The sequence below is a fragment of the Dermochelys coriacea genome, chromosome 24, assembly GCF_009764565.3.
Source record: "Dermochelys coriacea isolate rDerCor1 chromosome 24, rDerCor1.pri.v4, whole genome shotgun sequence".
NCBI classification, from domain to species: Eukaryota; Metazoa; Chordata; order Testudines; family Dermochelyidae; genus Dermochelys; species Dermochelys coriacea.
In genome coordinates this window covers 11,906,324-11,919,013 of record NC_050091.1, presented here as the reverse complement: position 1 = coordinate 11,919,013, position 12,690 = coordinate 11,906,324, and positions in this window count along the sequence as shown.

The window sequence follows — 12,690 nt, the reverse complement described above, 5'->3', positions numbered from 1 at the left end:
GGAGCGGATAGGGAAGGGGAAGTGGGGAGCTGGATGGAGGAGGGAAGTGGGGTGGATGGGAGGAGGATGTGGGGAGGGGAGTAGCTGGCCCGTGTGATAACAGAGGGGAAGGGGAAGTGGGGCTGAATGGAGGAGGGGAGGGGGGTGGATGGGGGAGGGGAGTGGTAGGCCCGTGTGATAACAGTGGGGAATTGGTTGAGTGTTGCAGGCCTGGGGGGCTGGGGTGGGGACTGGTGGGAACCTGGGGGGTGGGTTGGGAAAGGCTGGGACGTGCTGTGGGGCCTGCAGGGGAAGGCCAAGGGGGGCCGGGCAGAGGGGTATCGTTAGTGGTGAGAGAATCTGGCCCACCCTCTCTTCCCAGTCCCCCTGGTCCCCCCAGTCCTGCCCCCTTCCCCATCTCTAGGGCAGAGATTCCCCTTCCCTGCCCCCAACCCTTCACCGTCCCTTGAACTGTTTTACAGGCTGTTTACAGGGCAGGTCGCATCCTGGGGAGGGACATAAAAGAGAGGTCACGGGGGGGGGTTCCCATGGACTCACCGTGTAAATTGCCCCTATTTATGGCACATTCCCCCCCCACCAATGGGCCCGTCCCAGCTGGAATGACACCTCCCTGAACCAGCCCGGTGCTGGCATGCCCCATGAACGATGTCACGGGCCCTTTGCATGCAGGGGGTGCCCAGGCGCTGAGAGGGCACTGCTGGGCAGGAGCTCACAGCCCCGGGCTTTGAGTGTGCACATACACACACTTCAACTGACAGGGTAGAAACAACCCTCAGCCCGGTTATTGCCAAACCAGCCAGTTGCAGCATTTCCTGCCAGATACCCTGGAGCTGTCAGAGACAGGAGGCCGCGCTGGATGGGCCTGTTGTTCAAAGTCAGCGGGGAAGGGGCCTCCCTGAACCAGCCAGTCCCCCGCCCTGGGGCAGGATCAGGGCCAGTGACCCCTGGAGGGGAAAAGCCCCATGTCCCATTCCCTGCCCCTCTGTCCCAAGCCAGCCAGTCCCCTGCCCTGGGGCAGGATCAGGGTCAACACCCCCATGAGGGGAAAGGCCCTGTGTCCCGTTCAGGGCAGCCCCACACAGCGCTCGGGGTTGCTGGCTCAGCTGGGCCCTTTCTGACGAGATGCGTTTGAACCCAGCCCAGGGCAGGGTCCCACGCAGGACCCCCAGCATCCCTACAGGCTGAGCCATGTCCTGGACAGCAGCGACTCTGGGGTCCGCATTGGGGCCGAGGGCAAGTGGGCGTCTGGAACAGGGGGGCAGAGGGCGGCTGCAGGGTGGCGATTTTACCTCTGTCTTGGTGAGATGGATCCTGGAATCCTGCGTCCCATTCTGGGGGCACCTGTGGAAAAGCTGAAGAGGGGGCAGAGACGAGCCCCAGAAACGATCTAAGGCTGGAGAAAAAGGTCTGATGGGGAGAGATGGACGCAGCGCAATCTGCTGAGCTTCTCAGACGAAGGTTGAGAGCTGACTTGGTTATGGTGTCTGAGTGCCATCCCGGGGAGAAATCCTGCGAGCTGCAGCCGCTGAGCTAGCAAAGTAAGGTGTGTGAGGAAGCGGGACTGTTCTTAATGTTTCCTCTGAATATTGTGGGGGTGCCTCAGTTTCCCTTATGCAGCTCTTAAGTATCTAGGTGGTGGGATAAGGGTGTATGATCCTTGCAGAGCCCTAGAGGGCAGGTGTGTGCAGGGGTCTGGACACAGAGAATGGCCAACACCCTGTTTCCTGATGGCCTGGCCCTTCCCTCCTGCAAGGTGAGAGCTAAAGGGTTGGAGAACAAAGGAATCAGGTGCCCTCCTGGCCCGGGAAAGGGACAAAGCCCAGAGGAGGAGGGGCTGGAGGAGGAGTCAGTTTGGGGCTGGCTGGGGACATGGAGTGAAGTGCAGATGTGGTTGTCTGGCTCACTGCCCCCCAAAATGGACCCAGCTGAGGGGTCCTGTTCTCTGCACCTACAAGCTCTGTTTTAGACCATGTTCCTGTCGTCTAATAAACCTTCTGTTTTACTGGCTGGCTGAGAGTCACGTCTGACTGCTGAGTTGGGGGGCAGGACCCTCTGGCTTCCCCAGGACCCCACCTGGGCGGACTTTCTGTGGGAAGCGCACGGAGGTGCAGATTTCAGAGTAGCAGCCGTGTTACTCTGTATTCGCAAAAAGAAAAGGAGGACTTGTGGCACCTTAGAGACTAACAAATTTATTTGAGCATAAGCTTTCGTGAGCTACAGCTCACTTCATCGGATGCATTTGGTGGAAAATACAGTGGGGAGATTGATATACACACACAGAGAACATGAAACAATGGGTTTATCATACACACTGTAAGGAGAAAGAGAAGTATGCACCCGATGAAGTGAGCTGTAGCTCACGAAAGCTTATGCTCAAATAAATTTGTTAGTATCTAAGGTGCCACAAGTCCTCCTTTTCTTTTTGCGAATACAGACTAACACGGCTGCTACTCTGAAAACTGTAAGGAGAGTGATCACTTAAGATGAGCCATTATCAGCAGCAAGGGCGGGAAAGGAGGAAAACCTTTCACGGTGACAAGCAAGGTAGGCTATTTCCAGCAGTTAACAAGAATATCTGAGGAACAGTGGGGGGTGGGGTGGGGGGGAGAAATAACATGGGGAAATAGTTTTACTTTGTGTAATGTCTCATCCACTCCCAGTCTCTATTCAAGCCTAAGTTAATTGTATCCAGTTTGCAAATTAATTCCAATTCAGCAGTCTCTCGTTGGAGTCTGTTTTTGAAGTTTTTTTGTTGAAGGATAGCCACTCTTAGGTCTGTAATCGAGTGACCAGAGAGATTGAAGTGTTCTCCAACTGGTTTTTGAATGTTATAATTCTTGACGTCTGATTTGTGTCCATTTATTCTTTTACGTAGAGACTGTCCAGTTTGACCAATGTACATGGCAGAGGGGCATTGCTGGCACATGATGGCATATATCACATTGGTAGATGTGCAGGTGAACAAGCCTCTGATAGTGTGGCTGATGTGATTAGGCCTATGATGCTTATGAAAGCTTATGCTCTAATAAATTTGTTAGTCTCTAAGGTGCCACAAGTACTCCTTTTCTTTAGGCCTATGATGGTGTCCCCTGAATAGATATGTGGACACAGTTGGCAATGGGCTTTGTTGCAAGGATAGGTTCCTGGGTTGGTGATTCTGTTGTGTGGTGTGTGGTTGCTGGTGAGTATTTGCTTCAGATTGGGGGGCTGTCTGTAAGCAAGGACTGGCCTGTCTCCCAAGATCTGTGAGAGTGATGGGTTATCCTTCAGGATAGGTTGTAGATCCTTGATGATGCGTTGGAGAGGTTTTAGTTGGGGGCTGAAGGTGATGGCTAGTGGCGTTCTGTTATTTTCTTTGTTGGGCCTGTCCTGTAGTAGGTGACTTATGGGTACTCTTCTGGCTCTGTCAATCTGTTTCTTCACTTCAGCAGGTGGGTATTGTAGTTGTAAGAATGCTTGATAGAGATCTTGTAGGTGTTTGTCTCTGTCTGAGGGGTTGGAGCAAATGCGGTTATATCGTAGGGCTTGGCTGTAGACAATGGATCGAGTGGTATGATCTGGATGAAAGCTAGAGGCATGTAGGTAGGAATAGCGGTCAGTAGGTTTCCGATATAGGGTGGTGTTTATGTGACCATCGCTTATTAGCACCGTAGTGTCCAGAAAGTGGATCTCTTGTGTGGACTGGTCCAGGCTGAGGTTGATGGTGGGATGGAAATTGTTGAAATCATGGTGGAATTCCTCAAGGGCTTCTTTTCCATGGGTCCAGATGATGAAGATGTCATCAATGTAGCGCAAGTAGAGTAGGGGCATTAGGGGACGAGAGCTGAGGAAGCGTTGTTCTAAGTCAGCCATAAAAGTGTTGGCATCCTGTGGGGCCATGCGGGTACCCATGGCAGTGCTGCTGATTTGAAAGTATACATTGTCCCCAAATGTGAAATAGTTATGGGTGAGGACAAAGTCACAAAGTTCAGTCACCAGGTTAGCCGTGACATTATCGGGGATACTGTTCCTGACGGCTTGTAGTCCATCTTTGTGTGGAATGGTGGTGTAGAGGCTTCTACATCCATAGTGGCCAGGACGGTGTTTTCAGGAAGATCACCGATGGATTGTAGTTTCCTCAAGAAGTCAGTGGTGTCTTGAAGGGGCAGAGGATGCTGAATGCTCCGGGGTCAGACCCAGGAAGGTGGAAGCCATGTGAGCTGCGTGTCCTGCAGACAGGCTGCTCCCAGATAGGAGACTTCACCCGAGTCCAGACTGGCTTTGTAGGGAGCAGTTCCAGAGCATCGCCTGGGGTGACAAGGTGGAGGAGTCAGGGGCACCGGCAGAGCTGGGGGCAGGGCAGGGATAGCAGACAAATCCCAGCGGTGACAGGAGGCGTCAGTCTGACATTGAGGGGGTCACTAGGGCAGGTGCCCATCTTGATTACACCTAACCACGGCTTTGTGTGGGCCAGGCTCCCCCCCAGCCCCATGCCCCATATCCCCCCAGCTGGCCAGGAGCCCTGGGCTCACCCACAATCAGCCCCAGTCCGGCAGCTTGCGGCACTTGGACAGCTCCCCACACAACCGTGGCGCCCAGCCCTAAGGCCAGCGCTTGACGACAACACACTAACGAACTGGCCCTTAGTCCATTCTGCTGCAGCAGCCACGGGCCTCATAAACTGCTCTGGGGCCCCTGTACAGCCCGCGGGCCCGAGCATGGGCCCCCCTGGACTAGGGGAACAAACTCCTGAGGGCCATGGCTCCATCTCGGACCCAGAGCGGGGCTTAGCGCAGGGTCACTGGGTGAAACTCGCTGGCCTGCGAGGTACAAGGGGATCAGATGAGATGAGTGAATTCCCCCCCACCTTAAAAACTGGGGATCCCCCCCACCTCCGCCGCCAGCCAGTCCCTGCCCTGAGGGAGATCGGGGCCAGAGTCCCCTAGATGGGAAAGGCCCTGTACCGATTCACTGCCCCCCTAAGCCAACCAGTCCCTATGCTGGGGGCAGATCAGGGCCAGGGCACCCCAGAGGGGAAAGGCCCCATGTCCTATTCCCCCACCAGCCCCATCCCTGTTTGAGTTTCTGGGAGGCTCTGGGGGAGGCACTTGGAATCTGCTGTGAACAAAGAGTTGGAACAAACCCAACGCCAGGGCCTTAAATACCAGCCTGGGGAGGGTTTATGTGTGGGGAGCCCCAGGAGTGAGGGGCACCGGCAGAGCTGGGGAGGGGGCAGGGCTGGGGGGAGCAGGGGGCTGCGGGTCGGGAGTGGGGGGCACCGGCAGAGCTGGGGGTGGGGTGGGGCAGGGCTGGGGGGAGCAGGGGCTGCGGGTCGGGAGTGGGGGGCACCGGCAGAGCTGGGGACGGGGTGGGGCGGGGCAGGGCTGGGGGGAGCAGGGGGCTGTGGGTCGGGAGTGGGGGGCACCGGCAGGGCTGGGGGGAGCAGGGGGCTGCGGGTCGGGAGTGGGGGGCACCGGCAGAGCTGGGGGCGGGGTGGGGCGGGGCAGGGCTGGGGGGAGCAGGGGGCTGCGGGTCGGGAGTGGGGGGCACCGGCAGAGCTGGAGGCGGGGTGGGGCGGGGCAGGGCTGGGGGGAGCAGGGGGCTGTGGGTCGGGAGTGGGGGGCACCGGCAGGGCTGGGGGGAACAGGGGGCTGCGGGTCGGGAGTGGGGGGCACCGGCAGAGCTGGGGGCGGGGGGAGGGGGGGCAGGACTCTCCCCTGAGGCTCAGTCCTGGGGAGAATCGTCCCATCTCTGGCGCCCCCTGGTGGCTGCCCAGGCACCATCAGCCCCAGCTCCCTTCCCCGGCCTGGGGGTTCTTACCTCTCGAGAGACCTGGGGGGTGTTGGAACCATGTGGAACTGGGAGTGAGGGGGAGAGCATCGCCCCCCCCAGCCAACCCTTCCTGACCTGGGGCTCTGGGCCCTGCTCCTGGGGGGCCACCCCCAACTTCACTCACTCCACCTCATCTCTGGGGTGTGATTGCCAGCCCCACACTCAGCCCCGGACTCGTATGTGGGGCAGCTCCTCCCCCTCCCCCGGTATTCAGTCCTCTGCAGGGGTACAGCACCAGGGTGCACAGAGCTTCATTTGTGCCAGGGCTGAGCCCCGGCACGTCTGGGCCTTAATAAACTGGTGACTAACCCTGGTTCCCAGACCGGGCTGCACAGCCACCTGTGGTAACCTTCCGTCAGGCCAGTGAGTCTCCGCTCAGCACCGCCTTTGGCCCACGCCCCGTGGCCGGCTTCCGACCCACCGCACACAGCGTGGTTGGGCCCCAGCGCCCCGACGCAGCAGGGAATTCCCCATGGGGCTCCGTGGCAGAGGTTTTCCTGAACGCCAGGCGTGTGAGCTCTGTGCCGCGTCCTTTCACTGACCAGTTGGTGATTGGCCCAAAGCCGGAGCCCGGGTGAGTCTGGGCGCCCGCGTGTGTTACGGCTCTGTGCCCAGTTACTGCCAGGACCGTGATTCCTCTGCCGTGCGCTGCTGGGGGCAGCCCGGCCGCTCGGTACTGGCCAGAGCCCGTTTTCCCCATTCTGCGCTGTGAGCATGTATCCTTGGAGCTCCCACTAGGCCAGTACCCAGGGCCCAATGCCAGCCTGGGGCATGTCCACCCGGCTGGGACAGGAGTTGTGGGAGCGCGAATCGAGAGCCAGAGTCATGCCAAGGAGAGCCTGGTGCATGGTGAGAGGCCTCCCAAAAAACCCTGAAAATGTGACCCAGGTATGACTGACATTGCCTGACTCTGCCGCGAGCTGGAGCCAATTGCTCTGGGAGAGCCCACAGGAACTGCTGTAATCAGCTGGTTGAGCAATACCTGGTGGGAGGGGCCAAGGGTGTGACGAAGTGGGACTGTTCTTAATGTTTCCTCCGAATAGTATGGTGGTGCCTCAGTTTCCCCTATGCAGTTCTTAAGTATCTAGGTGGTGGGATGAGGGTGTATGATCATTGCAGAGCCCTAGAGGGCAGGTGTGTGCAAGGATATAGACACAGAGAATGGCCGACACCCTGTCTCCTGATGGCCTGGGCCCTTCCCTCCTGCAAGTTGAGAGCTAAAGGGTTGGAGAACAAAGGGATCCGGTGACCTCCTGGCCCCGGAAAGGGACAAAGCCCAGAGGAGGGGGGCTGGAGAGAGTTTCAGTTTGGGGCTGGCTTGGGACTAGGAGTGAAGTGCAGATGGGGTTGTCTGGCTAACTGCCCCCTCCCCAAAATGGACCCAGCTGAGGGGTCCTGTTCTCTGCACCTGCAAGCTCTGTGTTAGACCATGTTCCTGTCATCTAATAAACCTTCTGTTTTACTGGCTGGCTGAGAGTCCCGTCTGACTGCGGAGTTGGGGGGCAGGACCCTCTGGCTTCCCCAGGACCCTGCCTGGGCGGACTCGCTGTGGGAAGCGCACGGAGGGGCAGAGGATGCTGAATGCTCCGAGGTCAGACCCAGGAAGGTGGAAGCCGGGTGAGCTGTTTGCTCTGCAGACAGTCTGCTCACAGAAAGAAAAGGAATACTTGTGGCTTCTTAGAGACTAACAAATTTTTTGCGAATACAGACTAACATGGCTGCTACTCTGAAACCTGCTCCCAGAGAGGAGACTTCCCCAGAGTCCTGCCTGGCTTCGTAGGGAGCAGTTCCAGAGCATCGCCCGGGGACTCCGTGACAACGGGTGGCAGCAGTGGGATGTACTGCACCCCGTGGATGCAGTAAGTGACTGGGGAGCAGTAAAACGAAGGGGAATTGACGAGGATCAGGCGTGCTGAAGGCTCAGAGAGGATGGTTTCGGGAGGTGGTTAACCCCTGGGAGTGTGTGACCAGTGAGAAGGACAGTGCAGTAATGGGGTCCCCCTGGGGACTGCTGTGAGCAGTCTCAGGGACGGAGGAGCTTGCGGCTTGGCCCTGGGAGAAAAAAGGACTGTGCAGTAACAGGGATCCCCTGGGGATTGCAGCGAGTGATCCCAGGAGCGGAGGAGTCTGCAGCTCGACCCTGACAAAGAGGTGGCTACCTCAAGAAGGGCTGGCACACTAGGGGTTCTCCCTGGAGACCGTGGGGAGCTGAGAGCACACAGACCTGTGAGTCCACAACAACTTGGGAAGAGCAGAGTCACCATCTCCTTAAGAAGGACATTGTAACCCTGTGCAAAAAGAGAGGGTTGCGCATTGGAAAGTTCACCAAGACACAGTTAATTGTGCAGCTGGAGGAGGATGATCACTCTAAGGAGCAGATTCCTGACCCCAAATGGGGCTCTAGCAGGATCTGGGAGCAGCTGGAGTGGTAGCCAGGCATCCCCGAGTGTCGTATCCCGACCAGACGAGGGTCTTCACGATCGGATTCCCCATGGAGGATCGGAGACGGACGGGATTGGAGCTGAGTCCGAGAGAGCAAGAGGACTGTGAGAGACAGCGAGAGCCCGAGAAAGAGCTGCAGAAGCAGCAGCATGAACTGGTGGTGGTGGAGCGGAGAGGCAGAGGGGATCCCCCAGGGGTGAGTGGGGATAGACCCCGGGGTGCCAGTTCAGCAGGGAACCTTGCTGCCCCTGGTTAAGGGGGGGGATGTGGGTGCCCCCCTCATTGCCTTTGAGCAGGATGGCGATTTGAATGAGGGGGACCCTGCGGAACAGCCCCAGTGTCTAGCTCCCTTGCTGGGTCCCAAGGCCATAGACTCCATCAGCCAGATGGGTGGGGAGGTGGACAGGCTCCCACTCCTGACCCCAACCTATATGGCTGTGTGGAGTCTCCTGGGCTCAGGCCCCTCGGACCCCCAGTGGGAGCGGAAGGTGATGGTCAATGGGGAGACATTCATGGGGTGGCGAGATCCTGGGACACAGAGAACTGTTGTCAGGCCCCTGGTAGTGCAGCCTCAGATGCTGGGGGGCCGTGTGAGCTGGGTGAGGATCCCAGGGATGAAGCCCCTCGCCCAGCCTATGGCCCAGATCCCTGTGCAGACCCAAGAGGGGTGGGGCTGGCTGGCCTTTGGGGTTCTCCAGGAAACCAGCTGTGAGACCCTCTTGTGGGGTGACCGTGTCTCTTTGGGACAGGATCCAGGCCCTGCTCCTGTAACTGCCAAGAGTTTGAATTTGAATCCAGGGAACCAATCGGCGGAGAGGGAAATGGTCACTGAAAATGCAGATGACCTGGCTGGCAGCAGGGAGAAGCTGCTAGGCTCAGGATACCTGCCTGCCTATAACCCCTTGGGCTGGGTGGGACAGAGACATACTGGAGAGGGGGCTCACGCTGGCTCTGATGCAGTGAGGAAAGCAGCGAGCTCGCTGCCTACCCCCACGGGGACAGCAAGGGCAGCGCTGAGCACAGTGGGAGCTGAGACCCCAGCTGAGTGGGGGGAGACATAGGCATGGCAGGGGATCTGTGGGGAGTGGGAAGGTGCTTGGTAAGGAAAGTTTGGATGAGCCTAGGCAGCCTTGTGAGCAGATGGCTTTGTCTAGTCAGCAGGGTGGGAAGGCGAGGAGAGTGGAAGGTGAGTGTCCCTGCACCTTACCTGTTAGCTGGGTGGAGAAGTGGGACAGGGAAGGAAACGTGCCTGTGTCTGTCAGGGGTATTGACTTGCCTATGGAGGGAGCTACCCCGGTCTCCAAGCAGTTGTCTGTGAACAGCCCTGTGTGCTGGGACCAGGGGAATGGGATCCCGAGCTGGGTGTCTGGGAAAGGAGAAAGTGTGTCCGGCTCTTCTTTGTCTGTGGAGCAGACAGAAGGGGCCTTTCAGCCTGTGATGGTGGAGAATAGTGCAGTTGTCTCAGAGTTGGTTCTGGATTCAGCTAAAGCCCAGGAAGGGAATGGTCCTAAGTTTGTCTGCGCTAGGAAGAATGGCCCTGTAACTAGGTCGCATCCAGTTAGTGTCTATGTAAAATCCCAGAGACCAGACAATTCTGGTGCTTGTATTTTGCCTGTTGCTAGTGTGTTGTTGGGAAAGGGTGTAGCAACTCTGTCTAATTAGGGTGAGATCCTACCCAGGGCACAAGGAGAGCAGAAAGGTGATTTGATTGTGTTACCTACTGAGGGTGTGGAAACCTGTAGCAAGAAAGAAAAGATTCCTGAACTTGTGTGTGGCAAAGGGAAGGAGAAGGCTTCTAACCTTTTATCTAGGAAGTTTGTGAGTTTGCCTGAAAGGGGATTGTGTAGGAATCCGCCTGATGGGCCAGAGGTGATTGTGGATGTAAGTGAGACCCAGAAAGAGTCTGTAGTTGCTCAGGAAAGTGTTCCTCTAGAGCAAGTCCTAGGTGAAGAGGGTAAGGACAGAATTTCTGTGAAGGGTGAATTGTTGCATAGAAAAGCCCCTAGGGAAAGGAATCCTCATGGAGTCTTTGCAAGCAGTTTACTGCAACTGAAAGGTGTGAAAGTGATTTAATCAAGAAAGTTTCAGTTCCTAACAACCGGAAATTTTCTGTTGTGAATGAAGCCACTGACTTTCCTGTTGAAGGATCCAGTGTGGATGGCTTTGAGAAGGTCTCAGATGAAGTGAAAGCTGTTAAGAAAATTAAACAGCCCTATGACGAAGTGGTTGTGTTTGGCCAGCTTGTTGGGGAGACAAGGTTGTTGAGAAGGGGATGTCTCCATACTAGTTCTGTAAGTGAACAGTATGTGGTCCAGGTCAAGATGGGGGCTCTTAACCAAGAGAGCCCGAATTGCAGCCCTCCAGACTGGAGCGCTGGGAGAAGACCCGATCCCAGTTTGACCCCCGGGGGTTTTGGGGTGGCAAAAGGGCACGGGCCGCATAAACCTTCCCACATGTGGCATGCGAGTGCTATCGACCACCCCCGACCTAAGGGAGGGCATGAAACTGGAAGGGCCTGGTGTAACTCCCACCAAGGAACGGGAGAGATGCTGGGGCATCCATGGGAATGTTGGTGGCTTCGAACTTCCCCAGGTCACCGGCTAAAGTGACCCCGCTCAGTTCAGTCTCGAAGGGGGGAGAGATGTGATGAAGTGGGACTGTTCTTAATGTTTCCTCTGAATAGTGTGGGAGTGCCTCAGTTTCCCCTATGCAGTTCTTGTGTATCTAGGGGGTTGGATAAGGGTGTATGGTCGCTGCAGAGCCCTAGAGGGCAGGTGTGTGCAGGGGGCTGGACACAGAGAATGGCCGACACCCTGTTTCCTGGCACCTGATGGCCTGGGCCCTTCCCCCTTGCAAGGTGAGAGCTAAAGGGTTGGAGAACAAAGGGATCCGGGGCCACTGGGAAAGGGACAAAGCCCAGAGGAGGGGGGGCTGGAGAGAGTCAGTTTGGGGCTGGCTGGGGACATGGAGTGAAATGTAGACGTGGTTGTCTGGCTCACTGCCCCCCCAGAATGGACCCAGCTGAGGGGTCCTGTTCTGACTGGCTTCATAGGGAGCAGTTCCAGAGCATTGCCCGGGGATGCTGTTACACTCCCATTCCTGCTGGTTACCATCTGTCATGGAGTCCCTGGGCGATGCTCTGGAACTGCTCCCTACGGAGCCGGGCATGACTCTGGGGAAGTCTCCTTTCTGGGAGCAGCCTGTCTGCAGGACACACAGCTCACCCGGCTCCCCCCTTCCTGGGTCTGACCTCGGAGCATTCAGCATCCTCTGCCGCTCTGTGTGCTTCCCACAGCAAGTCCAGTCAGGCGGGGTCCTGGGGGGGCAAGAGGGTCCTGCCCCCCAACTTCGCAGTCAGACGTGACTCTCAGCCAGCCTGTAAAACAGAAGGTTTATTAGACGACAGGAACGTGGTCTAAAACAGAGCTTGTAGGTACAGAGAACAGGATCCCTCAGCTGGGTCCATTTTGGGGGGCAGTGAGCCAGACAACCCCGTCTGCACTTCACTCCATGTCCCCAGCCAGCCCCAAACTGAAACTCTCTCCAGCCCCCCCTCCTCTGGGCTTTGTCCCGTTCTCGGGCCAGGAGGGTACCGGATTCCTTTGTTCTCCAACCCTTTAGCTCTCACCTTGCAGCGGGGTAGGGCCAGGTCATCAGTTGCCAGGAGTCAGAATGTCGCCATTTATGTACCCTGACCCTTTGCTCTGCAACAATTACTCTCCTTTATCCCACCACCTAGAGACTTAAGAAATGCATAGGGGAAACTGAGGCACTCCTTCAGGATTCAGAGGAAACATTAAGATCAGTCCCACTTCCTCACATTGGGAGGGGCCGAGGGTAACCAGCAGGAACGGGAGCGGGTGGGGGGGGGGGCTGTGAAGGAGCGTGAGACCCAGGGGACAGACACCCCCCGGAAGTGGCAGTCACCCCCCTCGACTGCACACACACACACACACACACTGTCCCCAGCAGCCAAAAGGAAAGTGGGTGGGTGCAGCTCGGAGGGGACAGTCTCACCCAGCCCTGTGGGGCTGCCCTGACTGGGGGTCCAGGCTCATAGCACAGACCGCCCCCCCAGACTGGATCAAGACAGGTCCTGCTGTGGGTGCTGGAAATAGGGGGGCTGCCACACCCCCTGGCTGGACGTGGTTTCCATCATATGCAGGGTTTGCAGGGTTCAATGGCTCCCAGCCCCCCACTGTGCATATGGCTCCAGCACCCCTGGGTCCTGCTGCCACGAAGGGGCAAAGCCCAGAGGGTCCAAGGCCAGGGACGCAAATCAGGCCTGGCCCAGCAGGGCTGTCCCCCGGCTCCCCAGGAGGGGGGCAGGGAGCTCCCTCCCGGGGCAGCCCCTGTCCGGTTGAGCCTGCAGGGGGCTGGACCTCACTTCTCCAGCAGAGGGCAGCAGTGAGTGCCCAGCATGGCCAGGGTCCGGGC